At 40.5% G+C, this 21557-nt stretch overlaps 1 protein-coding gene across 2 annotated transcripts in view; it reads left to right on the top strand.

Annotated features, from left to right (window-relative positions):
• The first annotated feature begins 5728 nt into the window (after positions 1–5728).
• The window catches only part of LNX1 (ligand of numb-protein X 1), a 107100-nt gene continuing 91271 nt past the window's right edge, over positions 5729–21557 (top strand). For both annotated transcript variants that reach the window (XM_079306139.1, XM_079306138.1), the window contains exon 1: positions 5729–5821. The gene's annotated coding sequence lies outside the window, so the exon portion shown is untranslated. The remainder of the gene's footprint in view (positions 5822–21557) is intronic.

Here is a 21557-nt window from a genome sequence, read left to right as displayed (position 1 = left end):
ACTTTTGAATTCAGTCCAATGTTTTCAGTGTACACAGACTGTTTCCAAAACACACTTTTAAATATCAGAGCTTCAGCTCTGGTTTTAAGTACTGCAGTTTGATGAGCTGTTCTGGTCTGGGGCTAGTAAACAAGTCTAGAACTTGCTGGATTTCTCCCAGCAGAAAAATCGTCATCCGCTTACTTTTAATGTTGTCTGGATTTGTCAAGTCTGTCCTGCAATCTGTGTCTCTGGGATAACATGCAAGGCACTCATCTCATGGGAATATGGGAAGATTTTCAGTTGTAATAAAAACATTCAAGTGAGATTTTAGCAAAAAATCTTCCTTCCTCCTTGTAAAGGAGGTCATCTTCCCTGCAGCTAAATTTTCGCAACAATCTGCAAAGGTTTTGATATATCACTCCCATTGAATTTTCATAGGGATAGAGTGTTTAGGTTCATAAAGATGTTTGATTTACATCCAGACCATGGGTCAGATTTTTTAAGCTTCCCAATATACAACAGATGCACAGGTAAGAGCAAACTAGTTTATGTGTGGACATAAACAGCATGAAATTGCCAGCATTTGTGATTATGTTACTCATGGATTTAACTGGTCAAAAATATCTTTTCATCCATGCAGAATCCTTCTGGTTGTTAAGAAGATGGGCAGACATGTGAGCAAAAAATTATTCCATGCTGTGCTTAGGCAGAAAATTTGTTCAGTTCAGAGAGAGAGATGCTTTTTAGGTTTTGTTTGTTTGTTTGTTTGTGTAATTTTAAAACTTTTTGTTCTTCTGCTCTTCATCAACCCAACATCTTCTAACATGATCAAGTTAAATAATATCCACAAAACCTCCACCCTTATAAACACTATACTAGGCAAACACTATACTAGGCAAAATGTCTGTTGGTTTGAGAAGCATTGTATTTCTCAAATCTTGCACAGATTTTTGTTTCTGAAGAGTTTGAAGAGTTTCTCAGGTGCAGACAGCACTATGGATAATGCGTGTAGCATAGCAGGAACCTTGTTGCCCTTTTATCCACTAACAAAAGCATAAGACACTGTCTGAGCTACCAGATGCATTTTCCTAGGAAGGAGATGCTGGTCTCTTCTGCTTTTCTTGGCACCTTTAAAAATACTCTGAAACTGCACAGCATCTATATTCTTACTGCAGGAAAGACCAGCTACTTACAGTCAAAGCTGGGGTCTTCAAAACCAGGTTTGCTTTATCCCCTGAAGATATTATGATGGTGAGTGTGTCACTCCATCAAAACGTAGATGGGTTTTGAAATATATACACAAAAAAGTCCAACCAGAAGGACTCAGTGTCAGAACTCTGGAGGTGGTACCAAAGAGAGATGGAGGGAGGGGATTATCCAAATTGCTAGGAAGGCTGAGAAGTGGAGCTGAGTCACAAGTTTGTGACCAGACTGACTCCAAGTTTCATAGACATTCTTTTCCATCAGTGCAGCTCACCCTGTGAGCCATGCAAAGTTTCCCTGGCTGGATGGGGAGCCTTGATGGCTGGAAGAGAGAACAGATTTCTGATTAGTCTTACCCTGTCTGACAAGATCACTGCTGTACAGATTTCTTGTAGGTGCAACAATGTCCTTTCATCCTGCAGAGGGGATGTAAGATCTAATCTCTGGTGGGCTGGGTTTCTCTTCTTGGTGTGCTGTGCAAGAAGTCAGAAAGCGTTCCCTTCTGTACTTCAGGAGCCTGGTTGTTACATGATACTTTTTAAGAGCTATTTAAAATCTCAACTAACTGAAATGTGGGACAGAAAGCTTGTTTTGTATTTTGTCATACAAATTATTATGTTTATCCTTCACTAGATAAAACAATTCTAAACTCTTTGTTTTAATGTGAGCTGAGTCTAAAAGGGGAATACTTTAGGTTTCCAAATTTACAAAGTGCTCTTCCTGAGTCGTTAACTGTTCCCACATTTGTAAAAAGGAGGGAAGAGAAAACTGCTAAAGAGGTTTTGAAAATTTCCCTGGACATTATTGGTTGTTTTCTGTTTTTTTTTATTTTTGGTCTAATTCTCATAAAGGCTTCCAATATTGTGCTGTTCTCTCCCTAATGTCTGCTATGAGAATAAGTTCAATAGTGGGAATATATGTATGGAGTTGGTCTGTTTTGTATTATAAAGCATTTTTGTATCAGAAAGCTCTGGATCAAGTCTTTACTTCCATCACTAAGCATGAAGGGACAGAAACTCAGCTGGTCTACATTGGCTTAGTTCCATGGAATTTGCTTCTCTGAGCAAGTTAAAGATTTCACCCTTTTCAATAAGATTCTTCCTTACAAGATTTATTTTCTTTTAGTTGTGTAAATAATCCTTGAAATATAAAAGAAAATAATCATATTGATTTGGCCTTGCCTAACTCATGGCAGGAATCATATGCAAAACAAATTGCAAAATTGCAGCTGCAGCAGTCTGCAAGTGACAGGACAACACCATGCTGGAGGCTCTCTGCCTGGGATTTGCCCACCTGGCTGGGATAGCTGTGAACTAATTAAACGCTTGCTTGGAGAATGCACTGGTAATTAAATCTAAGCTTAATCCAGTGTGTATAGTAAAATACAGCCCTCTCTTCTGTGCAGCCTCCCAGGAACCCACAGGCAGGTTCCTATGGCAAATCCACAGGCACTGGCCCTGTTTGGCTCCTGGGCACCCTGGCAGAGCTGCTGCCATCAGCCAGCCATGACTCAATCAGTGACAGCTGCAGCAGTGGTGGTATCAGAGCCTGGTGCAGCAGCAGCATCAGTGCTCACATGGCCCCAAAGCCAGGGCAGCCCACTCTAAGCACCACTGCTAGGAAAGCCTACTGATTTATCTATTTTTATGGGTTTATATCAAGCAGCCTTGAATTATTAGCTAAAATAACAGAAGGACCTGCCTTTCAGGCTGATGGCAGTCACATTTGTCATCTTGCTGGAGCTCGATTTTGACCCCTGCTCTGCTGTTCCTTGAGATGATAGAGGGCCACCTTTAAAGATTAGATGAAGACACCAAAAGTTGAGGACAGAAACCACAAACTTCTAAATACCCAGCGTGACATTTTCTTGTACCATCAGGCTCCTCCTTCCATCATAAATCTCCCTCTAACTTTCCCATGCAGTTACCCACACAGGTGCTCCTCTTTATTTCACTTTCTTTGAGGGCCTGATAATTTTACTGGCTTATGGAGAACTTTTCTTTAATTTAATTTTTTTATTTTTTGGTCTTCCTTTATCTTTCTTTGCAAACTGTCCCAGCTGAGTTGCAGTAGCATGGAGAGTCCCAGCAGAGTGCTGTAGAGCTGAACTCTGCTGAGTCTCTCAGGTCTCTGCTGAGCAGTTAGAGGCTATGTAGGAATGACATTCTGAAGTGGAGCAGACAGATTATTAGATTTCAAAAACAGAAAACAGGAAAAAACATTATTTGAGATGTCTAGCAAGCCTGCTGTGAGGCTCTGTGAAAGGGATGAGGTGGTGTTTGTAGAGGTTGTTACTCCATGAGCTAAACCAAAAAGGCAGGAAGCTCCTATCAGTTGATTTGTGGTAGACTAGTCAGACTGAGTTTCCACTTCATTCTGTCCTTTCTAGTAATGAAGAAAAATGTGAACCATTTAAAGTGGTAATTCAGGCCAAAAACACAAACAAAGTCTATGTAAGCAAATGCTGAAGAAGTGCTGCCTCTCTTTAGATTGGTGCAACTCTTTTTCTGTGCATGGGCTTAACCACTGTCAGCAGGAACAGCCCATCCTGCTCATGGGAAAAAATTCAGGACAAAAATCCAGCTTGGAGTCAGAAAAAGAAAATTAGTTTCAGAATAAACAGTATGTGTCAGTCTCAATGACATAGTCATTCTGCATTTTCTGGTGCTCAGTACAAGTCATTCATACTCAAAAGGAACTCTGCATAGGCTGGTAATTCCAGCCACCAGCCAAGGTCTCCTGCTCCCCAAATAAATGTGATAACTCCCAAGATATGGAAGTTTTTCTTTTCACAGCTAAGCACAAAGCAAAACCAGTCTTGTTCAAGGTTGGTGGGAAAAGTTATATTAATGAAATGAATATTAAGGAAACAAACTGCACTGGCATGGTAGAAACAGCAAAGTATCCTTGCTGCTCTTGGGCTCAGCACAGTGTAGCTGTGGATTAAACCCATGGACCCCAGGGAAAAGTCCTCAGTAAGGGCTAGGCCAGGCCAGCAGCTCATACTGGGGAAGGAGATGTTTGTGTGACACCTGTAGGAGGCACTGCCTTATTCACAGTTTCACTTCACCATTACTATATTTACTATCTTTCTGGTGCATGTGGTGGTGTCTTTTTCTACTGTACTTGGAGTGTGGGCTGTCTCCTCCATTCACTCTAAATAAGGCAGCATTACTGCATTTTTTTCATCGTCCATATAAAAATTGCACTGTCAGATTTTACTTCCTCCTCTTTAAGGAGGAAGGCAGGGATTATTTTTTTTTTAGACATAAAACAATTGAAAAAGAAAGGCCTACCTAAAAAAAAATAAATAAAAAAGGCATGTGTTTTTCCTCCATGAACTCTAATTTATCTGAAAGCAGCTCAAGCTTCCTTTCTCCATCAGAGCCCAGGTCCTGTTCTCCAGCCTGCCAAAATACCTCTGGTACAACACTCTGTTTCACAAGGATTTGCAATGGCATTTGCTTTCTGTTAGCCCACCAAAGGCAAAATCTTATAGAATTAAGAAAGCCAAAAGAAGGAGGTCAGGACAGTAGCCATGAGAATGCCTGAGAACACAGCATCTGGCTGCTTCCTTCTGTACCAGGCAGCACTCAGACAACTTTTCCTTGATACTGCACCCCTGAGACTAGCAGATGCCATGTAAATCTCTGTAAACCACCACACCATATTGTATATAGCAGTGTTTACCACTGAAGTGCTGTTTACTTTGTTTCTGAGGTATTTTTAAATTGGTAAATTGTTTTTGGCGTTTCATTGCTGTGTTTGGTTTTGAAAACCAACCAAATGTTGAATCTGTTTGCAGTTGACAGAAGGAGTTAAATGAAAAAACTGTTTTCTTCCTTTGATTCCAAAGCTCTTTCAGATGAAGCAATATTATCTTAAAAGATCTTTAAGTAGATAACTAAAGAAGATATTTTAATTGAAGGACTTCCTAAAAGGTCTTGAGAGACGCTCCTTAGTTTTCTTTTGAAATAGTCCTGGAGAGTTCACCACTGAAGTCTCCTATTTTGATGCAAATTTCCTGGAGAACAAAGCACACGTGCAAGCCCCAGCTCAGTCATTTCTCTCCCACATGCATGTGCAAACACACAGTTGCACAGGGAACTTGCAGACAAAACCAGACTCTTGTGACAGCAGGTTATGACAACACAGGGAATGCTGATGGAACATTTAAGTTCTGATTCCTGTATGAAATCACTCCTGGTTTTAAGCGACTTCAGCAAAGAGCTCCCAATGGCAACGTTAATTAAGATAATTTACTGCCTTTTTCTGCAGAACGAATGGATTCAGTGGATTTTTATTTTAGCCTAATCTCTTTTAAAAGTCTGATCAAATAGTTTGGGAATGTTGAGTTCCACATACAAAATGTTGTTTATGACCAATTAGAAATACATAATGCTGTCTCTGTTCTTATCTTGGGTGAACTTTGTGTTAAGCCAAGGACAGACTTGTAGGTCTCTGAATGTCCTGGTGCCAGCACAAATTAATTTGTAGCTTTCTCATATTATCCATGATCACAGAACCAAAAGCTTATGAAATACTTTCACCAGGACTGTTCTGAGAAGTACTCTGCTGAAGATGCAGCTTTAGGATTCTTACATTAACTTGGCTTCTTTTCCTTCTCCACACCAAGGTAAGTTCTACTGCTAAGAACATTGTTTGTAGCTGTGCCTACCCAGGGCTAATTACTGCACAAGAGCTCTCCATAGTGGTCCACATAGCCATGTAACCTATACTCAGAAATGCACAGTAGCAAAAAGCAGTGGAAGAGATAAAAGAAATAGTACAGAGTGCCTGAAGACACCTTCAGCAGCCTTTACAGGTTTGGAAATCCTAATTTGAATATAAGCTACTATGTTTAAAATATTTAGAAGAATATTGCTCTGTAGCTCTGACCAGTTTTGTCTTTGGACCTTTAGCAGAGGCTGGAAATGCACTTCCTTTTGTTGGTTTTAAGCCTACTGCTTGATAACCTGATTGATTCCTGCCTATTTTATCTGTATCAAGGAAAAGAGAATAATCATCCCCTGTTTATTTTCCCTGTGTCTTTCATGATTTAACAGATCTTCATTGCATGTCCCATGCTGTCTTGATCTCTTGCAGTTCTACTATTGCCTTTGGGGAAAAAAAAATCTCTGAATACATCCACAGATGAGTGCAGTGAGAACGCATTTTCTTCTTTAAATAATTTTGATATTTCATACAGTGTCTCCAGAGCAGCATGTTGACATTTTCCATAATACTGACATCTGTTTTCTGTGTGGTAATGGCTATTTTAGAGCCCACTACGGGTACAGTTAGAGCAATTTTTCCATAGTACACTACTTTTAATATACCAATCCAGTTGTAACATAAATGCTACATAATCAAAACTCTTATGCCTATACTAGTTCTGGAAAAAAAAAGAAAAGTATAAGTCCACAATAAGGCATAACTTTGCTTTCTTAGTTTTAATTGTCAATGTGTTATAACCCTGATTGTCCATTTTGAGTCAGCTATTACAAGCTGCGGTTTATCTCCTAGGACACACAGACAATATGATGTTCAGAAATGCTTAAATATGTCACATCTTTCATTTTGCTGTATTATTATTAGAACTGTGTGAGCATTTATAGAACTTCTGTGCCTATTCTTGATGTTTTTTTCTGATCTTTCTTATCTATATTTTTTATTGGTGAATTTTCTGCCAACAGTTTAATAAGTGGATTTGGAAATTCATGATCTCAAATAGTTGCACAGGGAGATAGCTATTGATAGCTGTTGATTTGCAGGTTGTTGCAACTTCCTGAGCAAAGTTAGGATTTAAATATGTGTTGTGTTGATTATGCAAACTATGCAATCAAGCTACACATTGGCTCTTAATTTAGGACTAGCTCAAGCACAATAGATTCTTAATTGTAAAATGTATGTTGCTAAAATAATTGTTTAATGAAGCTGTTAACCACAAAAGAAACATGGAGCTTAAATCCTCTCCTGATGAAGTGTACACTTGAGAGAAATGCTGCCTTTAGAATGGGGATATTCGAGTGTTTTTTAAAATGAATCTCTTAGGACATGGCTATGTTGCTGAACCATGCTTCCCTTCAAAGGTAAATGCCTGGTTTTGGGGAGGAGGGAAAAAGATCAGTTTGTAGCTATCAGCAAAATTAAATTCCTTTCTGTCCAGCCTTCCCCCACCTTGTTCATTCTATTACCATTTCTCTCAATGGTTTGAGTCCTAAATACAGGGGGATAAAAGAGTCACTAATCTGAGGACTGAAATATTTAGCTCTGTCACTGAGGCTATGTTACAACTTCATTGTTGGCAGGTTGAGCTCTGTGTACCACTAACCCTGTATGTGCAACAACTCACTAGACTTTGTTTCAAAAATTATTGAAATGACCTTGCAAGTAACCAATTAATTCTATTAAAATACTTGCTAATGGCCAGAGAACAAGCACAGTGCAAACTAAAGCTAAATCTTCAAATGCTGTTTTGCCAATAATTAGACTGAGAGCCTGGAAGCAATGACCTGCTATTACAGTTTGCCTGAAAGCCCTGACATTTTTCCCCTGACAAAAGTGGTATTGAATGCAGGGCTGTCATGAAGGAGCTGCAGTTGCATTCATTGACAGTATGCCCGAGGGTAAGAGACTTGCATATACAAGGTGTAGAAAATACTTAATTTACTTGTTAAATCAGTTCCCTCTGCTGTTTGCCATTAGCAAAAGCCTTTGCCAGCTATGTCTGTAGATCCTGCTAAAGCTTCATAGAAACAGTTTCTTTTTGCTCTTGTTTTTGCAGCTTGCATCTTAGTTCTTCGTGTAGCAGAAATTTTGAGTAGAAATGTTGAGATTTGAGAAATTTTGAGATTTCTGAATGAGAGAAGGAAGGAGCTCTCTCCTGGGCTGCCTGGGTGAGCAGTGCTGAACTGAGCCACTCAGGTGACAGCAATGTGCTCTTCTTTTAGGTGTCCAAACCAGTGGTGTTTTGCCTGTCAGTGTCTGAAACCTGCCTGGAAGCAACAAGTAAAGCATTTTGTGTCTGCCTTTGCAAGGAGCTGTGTGCCTGTAGCTCTGCTTGGTATGGTTCTCCATGTAGCACATACCTTTCTAAAAGGCTTTATTTGTGGGCAGGTTAAGTACTTTCCATGTAACAAGTTTCTGATTTGTAGCAGAAGACTTTCTTTTCTATTCTCTGCCTTACCCTATGTTTGCATATTGATTGAACCTTGTGGTTGTTTATCATCAATACAGACATACTACAGGTTTAATTTTAGTTATAAACTAAGTGCCTAAATTCTGAAGAACTTTCATGAAATTTTTCTCTAACAGAAAAACTAAAGATCTGCAAATTCTCAAATGGCACATAATTTCTAGTCTTTTTTCGCTGTACATTTATGGCACTACTTGTAAAGTTACAAAAACGTAACCAAAAATTTCGTTCTTATCCTTTGCACTTACAAGCCAAAATTATTTGAGCAAAGCCAAAGCTTCTGAAACAGGTTATTGGGAAATTTGATCAGATATTGCTGTTAGGTTTTCAAACCATTGGACAAGATTCAATTTCTAAGACCTTTTAATTGTTCCACTATGGACAGGCAAAGCTGGATGCAGGGTACCCCTTTTTATTCTCTAGAAGTAGATGATCTGGAAGAAAGTCTGAAAAGCAAAAAGTTAAAATTGAGGGGAAGACTCCTCCAAGTGGAATGGTGCAATAGTGGGTATAAACACTTCATAAGGGAAGTAAAGAAGGACAGGTGGTAGGGTAGCCCTAAATGTTAGGGAGAGTTTTAATTGTCTGGAGCTTAATGATGGTGATGATGGAGTTGGGTGTTTATGGGTAAGAATTTGACGGAAGGCCAACAAGGCAGGTATCCTGGTGGGAGTCTGGTTTTGACCCCCCAACCAGGGCAAAGAGGCACCTGAAGTATTTTATAAGCAGCTGGGAGAAATCTGACACTCTGTGGCCCGTGGGGGAGACTTCAGCTTTCCACGTGTCTGCTGGAAATACAACACAGCAGAGGACACAGCCTAGGAGGTTCCTGGAGTGTGGCAGACACAGCTGGTGAAGGAGCCAGCTAGGGAAGGTACCCACTCGACCCAGTGCTCGTGAATAGAGGACTGGTGGTGTTCAGAGGCCTCTTGGGCACAGTGATCACAAAATGGCAGAGTTTTAATTCATTTAGAAGTAAGGGACTCAATAGAACTGCAACCTTGGACTTCTAGAGGGCAGACTTTGGCCTGTTTAGGAAACTGGTTGAGAAAAGAGGGGATCAAGTGCCCCCTAAGTCAGTTCACAGATGACAAAAATTTGAGCAGGAATGTTGACCTGCTGGAGGGCAAGAAGGCTCTGCAGAGGGAACTGAACAGGCTGCATCAGTGAGGACAGTTTTATGAGGTTCAATAAGGTGAAGTGCTCTATCCTGCCCTTGGGTCACAACAACCCCAGGCAGTGCTACAGGCTGGGGGTAGAGTGGCTGGAAAATGGAAAACTGACCAGCTGAGAAGAACCTGGGGGTGCTGATTGCCAGCAGCTGAAGATGAGCCAGCTGTGCCCAATAGTTTTCTTGGGCTGCTCTATTCCCTCTGAGCAGAGCTGCTCCTCTCTGGAGTAGGTGATTGCATGGCTACAGATGAGCAGGAGACAAAGGAGATGCAAGTGATGCAGGAGATGCAGTGACAATAAATAAATGCAAAGAGTGCTTCAGGAAAGGGAGGGGCATATATTAAGGAAGAGAAGAAATGAGTATGTCCCAAGAGGAGAAGAAGGCAGGCTGGGATGACCATGTCCTGTGGAGAACCCCAGATGTCCAAGGTAACCATCTCACACAGCATGTTGGCTGGTTTGCCCCTCTGCAGCTGTGGGGTCATTCCAGGAACGGTCCTGTAGGCTCCAGAGGAATTTAGACAGCTGTGCTCTGCCCTTGAGATCAACATTGTCACATGATAGAAAGCCCACAAGGAGAAGAGCAATAACCAGCAAACATGGCAGATTCCTTAGGGCTCCTGTTGTTGACAGGTCGAGCTAAGGCATGAGGGAATACACTGTTATTCCAGGAAACTTTAATGATTTTAGCAGTTGGCTTGCAATGAACCTGGAATTTTAAAATTTTTCTTCACTGTAATAGCAGGTTTCCTGGGATACCATGGATACATTATATTCACTTTGCTATGATGCTTTAGATTTGATTTGATCTCTTTCTTTTTTTATACCAGGTTGATCTTTTTTTAATTACAAATATAACTCTTTCCCTTAACAATTAGGAGATTTTTAGTGTAACTTGTGTGCAATTTTATACAAATGCCTGAAAGCCAGACTACTAAGTCTGCTTAATTTCCTGTAAGAGAGGTTTCTTGCTTTGGTGAAACTAACTGCCTTGGTTTCCAATGTGGTTGAGAGAGGTGGAGGAAGACACATGTCAAGGTGTGTATGTCCCATATACATATGATTCTATTTAAAATGTGTTTTCCTGCATACATGATTATAGAACATGGGTATAATGATGCATATTTGGAGCATGAGTATAATTTCTGTTCTCATTCATATGATTTGGTGTCAGGTAGTATGTGTTTATAGTAGATACATCCAAATATATGCTATAACATACAGGCCCAACCTGTACTTGGTGTTGTGGCCGGACTGGTGCTGTCTAGGCAACTCTAGCAAGTGTTCCAAGATTAGCTCTGAAATCTAGGGATATTCAAGGAAATTCACAATGGTAGGTCATTCTTACTGCTACCATTTTTAGCTCCCAAATAAATCTCAGCAGAATGTTCCTTGAACATCAAGAAATAAGGTTTTTTAGGTTTTTCTTGACTAAGTGCTAGCACTAGCACTTGCCCAGAGATGCAGATCTCCATCCTTGGAGATACCCAAAAGTCATCTGTACATGGTCATGGACAGCTAGCTCCAGGTGACTCTGCTTGAGCAGAATGGTTCCAGAGGTCCCTTTCAACCTCAATTATTCTATAGTTTTGTGATTCTGTTCCACACTGGAACTGTTTTGTACCTGTTCATGTTTAGTGAGACTTAAAAAATTCCCCCTTCATTTTAAGTCTGTCTATCTTCCCCTTAAGAAGAAGTAACTAAAGGAATGAATTTTTTTTCCTAGGAAAATATGAATTCTCGAGATACTTCAATCTGGTATATCTTCTGTGCTTCTGCCACCAAGATTTGATTTGCTCAGGACTAATGGCAGGCCTAAAAAGAGCCTTCATGTGGAAGTTCCTGCTGTGTTGTGTCTAGCAGAGATGTGCCAGGCAATTCCTGGGGCTTGGTGTAATCTTTTTTCTACTAACTTCTTGTTTAATTTAGCAAAGCATGCCCTGCATTTGATCTAGCTCAGCCATCCACTTGGATGGCTCACACAGCTGAGTTGTCTGAATTGGAAAGGAATGAAAAGCACCCAGCTGACATTGGCACTCAACAGTGAGAAGGGAAGAGCTCCACTGTGTCAGGAAAACAATCCATCTAGTGCTTTTCATCTTGATCTGCAAACAATTTGCATGGTCAGATTGCCCATGCCTTAGAACCAGAGATCCTCATACTCTTATCCCAACAGTTTCAGTGCCATTTCCCCCTTGAGTTCTATATATTAGTTTGAGTCACAAAACAACAAACAATGTTCTAGTGTAAAGGAGTTTTCTTGATGTATGAAGAGAACCAGTTTCCTTCCTTGTTGAAGCAGGAGGCAAGAGAAAAAGGTAAGACAAAACAGGGCTCCAAGACCATCCTATGCACTGGAACTATCTTGTGGGAACTCTGGCAGTGATTTGTGCCTCTCAGGTCCAGGTCCTTTGCTCCTGAGACTGTCACTCTTGCTTCCTTCTTGATTCTCTGCTTTGCTGCATTCCCATGAAAATGCCTCAGCACTAGGGCTTCTGCCTCTCAGTATGAGCATGACAGGCAGATTCCTCTTTCCATGCATGTACATTGCATCTTGAGGTGTAAATCAGGATGACCAGTGCAGTGCAATTCCAGACTGAGCAAAACATCTGCTTTTCTCAGACAGAAGGAAAAGTAAACAATGAAAGGCAATATTTGCCACACAGCAATCACGTGCAGCCTGTGATTTGCAGTCCATGGCTGATTCATAACACATAAGAAGATGAAAGGAGACATGATGGCTACAAAACATCCTACTGCTGGTCATAGCAATGGCTTTTCTCACTGGCAGTGTCCAAGAGAAAGTGTGCAACATAAAAAACAACAAAAAAACCCCAAGAATAGTGGCTTCTCTTTCTCCATAGTGGTAGATTACTCTGATTTCAAAATGGCTGGGAAACACTGCTTTCAAACATTCAGCCTGCTAGCAGGAATTGATCCTCTGGGAAATAGTTGAAGTCAAGAATTAATAAGTTTTGAAAACCTACTGGCTAAGAGCTGCTTGTGACCAATGAATATAGGTAAGTGAGACTAGCTGATTCATGTTTTTAAATACTGTGTAATTAAAACAGACCTACTACTGTTTTTGAACATGGCAAAGCCCAAGACAAGTGGTTGTCTGTTACAGAGGAGCCATTCCTGGTTACTATCAGAGGGGCTGTTTTGGCAGTACATGTAGACATCACATTGCCTCTGTATGGTATCTAGTCAGCTGGTTTTTGAATAAGAGCACAAATCTTCTGGCAGGTGTGTGATTGCAGTTACAAGGCTGAGGATGACAATGATAGTTGAGCCTGGAAAGGGCTCTTTCCCCTGGGTCAACACTGGGGCTGCTCTGCAGCTGAAAAAATGCAAGGCTAAATCCAAATCAGATAGTACTGAGAGGGATTCTGGTTTCCAGGGTTTTTGCTGTCCAAACCCCAATATATTTCTATTTGTTGAAAAACAAATGAAGAGACTTTTGAGTGTCATCTTTACTGAGTGGTAGGGCAGTTAAGGAATTGGCTCACTTCTCCTGTCACTACCTTGCCTAAGGTGGAGGCAGATAGGAGGACCTCAACCCCTCCTTTTGAAATTGTTCCACTTTGGATAAACAATTAGCATTTACTAGAAGAGGGACTGGTGATCAGGAAGTCTAACCTCTCAAAAGAAGGCCCGCCAGGCTACTGATTCATGCACACACGTGTGTTCTCTCTCAATGAATAGTTAATGTTTTATTAAGGTTGGAACAGTTCCAAGGGGATGATTCAAATCTTCTCCCTGGATCCAATACTTGGCTTTCATCTAATATGCTTTTTGTTCCATTAGAAATGTCATTGCTTTTACACAACTCTTTCTTCTTCCCCTCATCTAAATGCCCTTCTTTGTTTAGTTGATTTTTGTTTCATTACTTTCTCAGACCCTGCCCTCTGCTTTGCTCCTTGACCCTGAGAGAAGGAGATCTGTGCCTCCGTTATATATGAGATAAGCTGAGTCTGTGGAAGGGCCAAAGGTAGTTTTTCCTCTGAACCAAGCTGAGGGGAGCTAAAATTTTCCCATCTCCACAGTCTCCCAAGGTATTCAGACCATATTGTCCCTCACCTGCTTCACATGCCCTTGATGAGCCTGTAGGTGCTTGGCACTTTTCAGCAGCTTGTTTTAGAAATTAGCAGATGTTCAAGGGTGCATTCATCCCTCATCAGACTCGTTTTCACCACCTTCTGCCTATCTCTGGGTAGTTCTGAAGGAGAAAAGACAAACCACAAGTGGTAACCAGCATGCACAAGCAGTGGGGTCATGCTGCATTGCTTTGCAGAGAAACCCAGAGGGAAATCCCAAGCTGAGGACATATACATCACCTTTAGTCTGTGGAATACAGCCCCAGCCTGAACCTGAACCTAGTTTGGTTTCCCATGAAAAATATCTGCTTTTCAGGGCTGTGATGTGTTACTTGGGCTGTGAAGTTTCAGCTCAGGATTTTGTGATATTAATATGTGTGTTGTTGCACATGTCCTGTTCTCGGGGGTGGAGGTGGATGGAGAAAGGGACAGTAGGGGTGAAACAGCTGAAGGAGATGAAGTTGTTGTCTCTGCACTGGCTCTTGGCCTGACTGGTTGGATTGGTCACAATCCAGAGGAGAATTAATGGCCACTTCATGGCTGATAGTAAGATCAGTGGCTAAGTGGCACTTAAAAGACTGGTAACACATTGAACTGCAGATGCAGCCATGAACATTATGCATTGACCTTCTGCTTTCCTTGGTTCCTTCTGTCTTTTGGCCAACATGTCTCTTCTAGACCCTCTCTGCATCCCTGGAGACATCTCTTGTCTGCTTTACCTCCAAGTGGTGATAGGAGACCTGAGTAAAACAATGGTAGAAACTCCCTTGGCAACTCCCATCTGTTGCAAACCACAGCAATTGCATTCATACCCCAGAGCCATTAAACCATTCCATATGGGAAGTTTTGCCATGTACATAACCTTGTCACAACAAAGCCTAATAAAGGACTTGTGATGTTAGGAATAAACAACACAAATCAAGACAACAGTTAACATATTGAGAGAACATGTCTGCAGTCAGTTGGCTGTAAATTATAAATTCTAGTTGCCCACTGTGTGGCTGTGGGAGAGGAATGTGAGTGACACCAGCACCTATACTTGAATTACAGAGCAGTTGCACCACCTGTTTTGATAACTTGGTAAAAAGGGCTTTCATGATATCTACTATTCTTCCTGTGGAGCAAGTTGATTTTGTGATTCAAAATGTGTATGGCTTTGCAAATTGACCTCAGCTCTAGATTTTTGGGATTTTTAGAGGACAATCATTGTGTTCTTAAGATACTTTCTCAGTTTTAGGACATAGGTTGGACTTGATGATCTTAGAGGTCTTCCCCCAATACGAGCTTCACATCTTGACTATCTGAATAAACTCCTCCTTAGAGGAAATCTGTAATACCTCATTACTGTTTCCATTATTGCATATAGCTTTTTCTTATCCCAAATAGCATTTGAGCTAACTTGGGAAATGCAGAATGAATTTAGGTTATGCCATCCAAGCCAGTTTAGGCTAAGTTTTTCTTTGGGAGGGAGAGAAAATTAATGATGTAATTACACTGAGATTTAGTGTCAGGTTAAAGGGCAGGATCTCAAAGGAAGTGCAGTAAGAAGGAAAAATCCATTTTACTTTTGAAAACCACAGCCAATGTTCCCTCCTAAATTTTGCCAGCTGCTGTTTGCCTTCTGTTTTGCCAATGCTTTTATTAGTTACTTTGTAAAGGTGCCAAGACACCAAAGAACCTGGGAGCTTTTATTGCAAGTGTGGATTAAAACTCTCCTAGGTGTGGTGGTTCAGAGGTTATGCTGTAAGAAAAGCCAAGCAATGTGCCCCTAGGAGAGGGAAATTACAGCATAGTACCCCCCAACCAAGGAAAGAGATATCTGATCTGCATCACTCTCGTTGGACAGGTGATGTTCACTCTAAGAAACACAGACAGAGTGACCAAACTTAAACAAGCTCTGATGGATTTCTCAGTAAACCCCTGCTCCACTTGCAGGCCTTCATTTGGTCTGTGCAAAACACAGCCCACCTGCAGGTTTTGCACATCTGGTCCCTACCACTGCTTGGCTGACTTGGGAGTGTTTTTGGAGCAGAGAAGCAGAGGCTGTGTCCCACTGCTGGCCTCACAGCATGTCTCTGTGTGTGATGCAGCTGGCAGTTTGGATTTGAGCTGAAATGCAGCTCCCTATTGAGTGGTGGGGTTGGGTTGCTCAGCCTGCAGCTCCCAATGATTTAACTCATTAAGTTTCTCTGCCTCCACCAGAACTTTGCTGCAATTTTTGTGTCTTTACAGAGGTCTTGTCCTCTCTTTCCCTAATAACACTGTCTCCTTGTGGATCCTAACAGATCCAGGAAAACTGAAATGATTATACTACCAGCAGGATATCGAATCTCCATTTTTCATTGCAGACATAGACTATGGGTTTTCAAAAATACCCCGAACAACATTCAGTGGGAAAACATCCTTGGAAGCTGGTGTTTTTCATGCATAGGTAAAAGCCTTCCCTTTCAATAATTGAAATGCAATTAATAAGATACAACTGTGACTCATATGGGCTCTTCTCTGAAGATCTTTTTGCAGGGGGTTGGAAAGGAGGCTGCTCTACACCAGCTTGCAGGAGTACGGTGCATCCATAATTTGCAGCTGCTTTCAGGATACTTTTGAATCTTTTATTAAATAACAGACTTTTCAGGTACCAGATATTTTAGGATTTTTCTGCAGAAAGATGAAATAAATATTCTTAACTTTCTACTCTTACTCTTTACTCTTACTTAGATTTGAGCAGGTGTTTGCATTTTCTTTCCTGTTGTAACTGTCACACTCTATTTTGTCTTTGTTGAAAGCTATATTTTTATGACCTTGTGGAACACGTTCCACAAGTACTTTTCCTTCTGGACATGTAGTAACTGGTTTTAAAATATTATCTTCAGCATGTCAAGGTATTCTGAAGAGAATTTTAGCTAGATTTCATGACAGTAGTGAGTAGGTAAATCAAAACACTGGGTTTGAAGCACATCAGACACGACTTGGAGGAGAAGACTGACACTTAATAAGCTTTCTTCTCTGAAGAATGGTTAACAACACAGATGTTTCATCAACTGTATTTTCCTTGTCAGATTAAGGAAATTTTGGCCACTGTGTTTCTTACTTTGCATGCTGTAGACAGTGAGGGTAATTTGGAGGTCTGTCCATGCCCCACACTCACTGCAGCCCAGGTATCTCTTGTAGGTACAAAGGACACTGGCAGACACCACTGCCTGAGCATCTGTACTCCAGCTCACCAAAGCTGCAGAGCAGATGGGAGAGCACCACGGCAAATCCTGTCCTTCCTCCCTCTACAGGTTAATGTAAAACAACTTCCTGCTCTTTTATAAATGCTTTTTCATTGGGAGGATTCAGTTTTGCATATTTTTTCTTTCTGATACCTCATCTAGAACAATTTGAGGTGTCATGGATTTCACAGTCAGCAGTATTTCATCAATGGCTGCCCATGTAGCTACATTTTCATGAATGCAATTTGCTAAGGTGGAGATAGATCTCCATCTCGACATGCAGAGAGCAGCAGGGAGCAGAGCCTCTGGCTCTGGTTCAACCAAGACACAGCTGAAGTTCAACCAGCTGGAAGAGAGAAAGGATGACAGGGTTACTGCTGAGCCTCTCCCATGGGAAGGTATCTTCTCTGTTGAAGCAACATAGGCCAGCAGTCCTGTTTGAGCAGCTCCAAGACCAAGTCCAGAGTGTGAAACCTCTTTTGTCAACTGCAGCCATGCTAACTGCAATATAGGCTGGAAAGAACCCAGGGAGAATCTCTTATTTACAACAGGTTGTATGTACAAGTCTTCTCATGATCTGAGAGAGAGGGGTAAAAAAAATAAACCAGAAAGTTGGTTATAGAAATTGCTAACCAGACAAGAGTGTCTGCCAAGTTATTATTATGACTGGCAAATGAGCCAAAAAGAAGCCACCTACTGCTAACACTTTGGGTTAGAAACTTGGAGGGTTTTAAGAGGGACTATCTTGAACAGAATTTTGGCAATATTAATGATAATCTGACCAAAGTATTTAATATCCACTCAATTAGCCTTTTGTTGGTATTGAACCATCACTCTGTGAAGTGACTAAAAGAGAGTGGTAGAAGGAAGATGAAACAAACAGATGAAAAAATAACACTGCACAGTGTAAAGGAAAGACATTATTAAGTGTACCCTTTTAAAATGGAAAAAAAAGCCCCTTTCAATTGAAAAAGAGCAACAATGACTTTGTATGTGTTTTAATATGAGAGCCACAATAGTTTCTAAAATGATGTTTCAATTAGCTATGATTTATTTTCTTCTGTTACGCACTTTCCTTTTCCACAATTGTTGTGCTGTGACCTACAATTGCATTCTAGTATTTTGGCACAGGTTTCAAGTCTGCAACAACAGTCACTGTGAGGCCATGCAGCACATTCTTGTTGGTCTCTGAGATCCTTTCTGAATGAGTGATTTTGGCCTTGAGAATTTTATTTATGAAACAAAGTTAAGGAGTGCAATACTTGTTCATAAGATCTCTCTTGCATTTTAAGGAAGGCCTCTATAGTCAGTTTTCCCCTTGTCTCCTGTCAATTTTTTTTCCTAGAGAAGCTAAACTGGGGTGCTGTCCACAACCTTCTTCTCTGAACTCTCATAAATGAGCAGGAACAGGCAGTGCAGTTCCAGCTGGCCAGTAAATGAAGTGTGACCAAAAGCTTTACCTTTCTATTTTAAAACAGAACAAAGCTTTAAACTGCTGTACATGGAGAGATTACGGGCATTGAAACAAATTAAAATAGCATATATCCTGTGTAGCAGATGACAAAAGATGAATATTTCAGCCCTGCACAATTTTTACTACATTTTCCTCAAATGTTTTATACAGCTTTGTGAGACACCTTAATTGTTATAAGATATTCTCTCTCAGCAAAGATTTCCAAGAATATTGCCAATTTGCAATACAGGGAAAGATAATACTTTAGCAAAAGCATCGTCTTTAAAAAAAGGCCCTCTTTCCACTTTAAAATTCTGTCTGTGCCCCAGTAAAGGAATGAAGTTCGGGTACAGTGAGACAATTTTGAAATTATATAGATTTGGGCATGATTAATGCTGCAAACTCCTGTCAGAAATCAGCTAACATCAACTGAAAATACTTATTGTTTCAAATTGCCCAGAGAAACTCTAGTTCAGTAAATGAGAAGGCAGAGCACAGCAAGAGGAATGGGAAGCAGGATGTACTCAAAGTTCCTGGTTCTAAATATGTAAGTTTAGTAACTCCAGACTGATATTCCAACCCCTGTTGACAAAACACTGATAAGTTTTGTGATAATACCAGTGGCACAGGGAAACTTATAACTGCCTATGTCTAATAAGAGGAAGGAAAGGTGTAAATATATTATATAGTGGTGACCTGAATATGCATTTTTTTTCTATTATAAAAAGTTATTGAAAAGTAGTAGTATTCAGCCTTAATTTTTTCAACAGATACAGTTAAGATGCTCAAAAATACATAAAGAAAATTATTCCTTCCCACTGCAGGCATATGAAAGATTGTCAGATTTCTGCTTTCATTTTAACAATGATGTTGAACAGGTAGCTGCTGACCCAGGTGTTGCTAAATGAGCGTAAGTGGATGTAAACCTGGCTTTTTGAAGTTCTCATAACCTCCTGGAGTAGATATAGGGGCTTCTTTGGAATGAGTGGTGCAGAACTCTTCTGCTTTCTTGCAGGATAAAGCCCTGTAAACATTTGACAAGCAGACCTCTCACTTGATTATTCAGAGGACATAGCTTTGGTAAAGAGCCAAGTCAAATCCTCTTGTGATCACTATGAAGCTTTGAAAAGACCCTTTATGAAAGCAAAACAAAATGGAGTTTATTCTTTCAAAAACTGAACAAAAATACTCTCAAAATCCAGCAATTCCATCATCTTGGCCTTATAGATGTTTGTTATCAGTCCCTGAGAAAAACCTTTCTAATGCCATCAGGAACTCAGCCTATCTCTAAGGTGACTGACTGCTTAGTCATGCTGTACAGGAAGGACTTGAAGGACAGAGAGAGAGGGAGGTACCAGGTACATCTGTGCAAAAAGGAAATGTAACCTGGAGTCTGCTGCTATCAGTAAAAACCTGCAATTCTAATTCCACTGTCCTTTTAGAGTTTTGTTGGCTGTGAAGTGAAGCAGCACTTGCATTTGTAGTGCTGCTGTATCACAGTTGGAGGATGAACATTGTGAGAAGTGACAGAAGCCTACAGTTTGAAATGATCAAAACCACAAACTGAACCTGCAAAATACACTGTTTCACAAAATATAGCTATATATAAAGCTGTAAGTATAGCTATAAGTAAACAGCAACATCTCAGCAGTTAGTAATTTCAACGTGAAGCCTGTTACTAGTCACACTGTTTTCCTAACCACTCTAAAAATCTGTTAACATCAGAAATCATAGATCAGCATTATTCATCATAGTGCAGGTTCCTAGGTTCTTTTTGTCTGGGTCATAAGCAAGTTTTCTTTCTAATTATTTATAATTCATATTAAGGTTACAAATACCTTATTTGTTTGTTGTTTCTTTGCTGCCTTCATCAATGTAAGTATTTCTTTTGTATTGCTTACAGTTCTGGTTTTACAGGATATTATGTTCTCCCTTCCCCTCCTTCCAGGTGTGTACTTGCTTGAGCTGCTGGTATGTGCTCATTTAGCTTTTCTGTCTACAATGCTGAAGCTCATGCAGATATTGTCAGTGCTGTAAAGACAATCCCCCAGTATTTAGCACAAGTGTGCCATTTCCTCCTCTCAGGCTGTGATATGAATGTGGTTTTTTTATATGCTACAACTGGAAACATTTGGGAGTTTCAATAGGATGAATTTTTATGAAGTTACATGTCCCTTGCAGGTGACACTGCTGTTGCACAGGGAACTTTTTCCATTTACCCTCAAATCTTCTAATCCTTGTGTGAAGGCCAGTCAAGCTGTTCCCTGGCACAATCTTGAACATTAAGAAAGATGCCTGATTAATGCGTGTGCACATGCAGCACTCCACAGAGATGTGCCTGTTAACATTAATGCTGCTGTCAGTAATGTGCTTTCTGGAAGACAGGATGCTCAACCATGCTAAGAAACAGATCACAGGCTATGCCTGGGGACATTCCTGTGGTGTTCAGCCCCAAGACAGATGTGCAAATGGAGTCTGCCTTGTTTTCTGTCCTGACAGCTTTTATATGGGAACTGAGCAAAGTATCATTAGCAAATCACTATTTTAGTGAGTGGATGCTTTGCTTGCTAGTCCACTAATTTTGGCAATTGAGAAGGCATACACACTTGCTCCTATCATAGGTACCAGAATGTACCACATACAGATGTATCACAACATAGACTGCATGAGGATGCTCTAAAGGAGGATAGAGCTTCTGTGGGGTAACTCTTGAAATCTCATGCAGATGTCTGAATTAGGCAGTTAGTATTAGATGAGAGGTCCCAGAATATCTGAGATATCCACATAGAGTTGGTAGCACTGTCACAGGAATGTCTGTCACAGAAGGTCTATGTAGTGGTGGAGGCCAGGCATCTTCAGCATTTGATTGTCTGAAAAGGCATGAGAAGCCCAGAACTTGAGTTGCAACCCTAAGTCAGGAGGTGTCAACAGAAACATGGTTCAGCTGATAGCAACTTGTTTTTTGTGGAGAATCAGTGTTTGTCAGCACAATTCAGCATTTGGAAACACAATTCAGCACTAAACAGGCATTATTTCCATTATTTTGTTTGTGTTTCTGCCCTCTGTTGTGGAAAGAAACACCTCCATTAAGAACTTATGGAAGCTGTCAGCTACAAGGTGATATTTGAGCTCAGTTAGCAGGCTGTGCAGACCATCTTAATGCCTCAGTAACAATGCAAATGATTTGCAAATGTTGCCAATCATACCTTCCTGCAACACATTTTTGAAATAACAAAAAT

Source organism: Erithacus rubecula (genome assembly GCF_903797595.1).
Source record: "Erithacus rubecula genome assembly, chromosome: 5".
NCBI classification, from domain to species: Eukaryota; Metazoa; Chordata; class Aves; order Passeriformes; family Muscicapidae; genus Erithacus; species Erithacus rubecula.
Note: the sequence above shows the minus strand (reverse complement) of the source record. Positions and strands in the feature narration are given on the sequence as shown.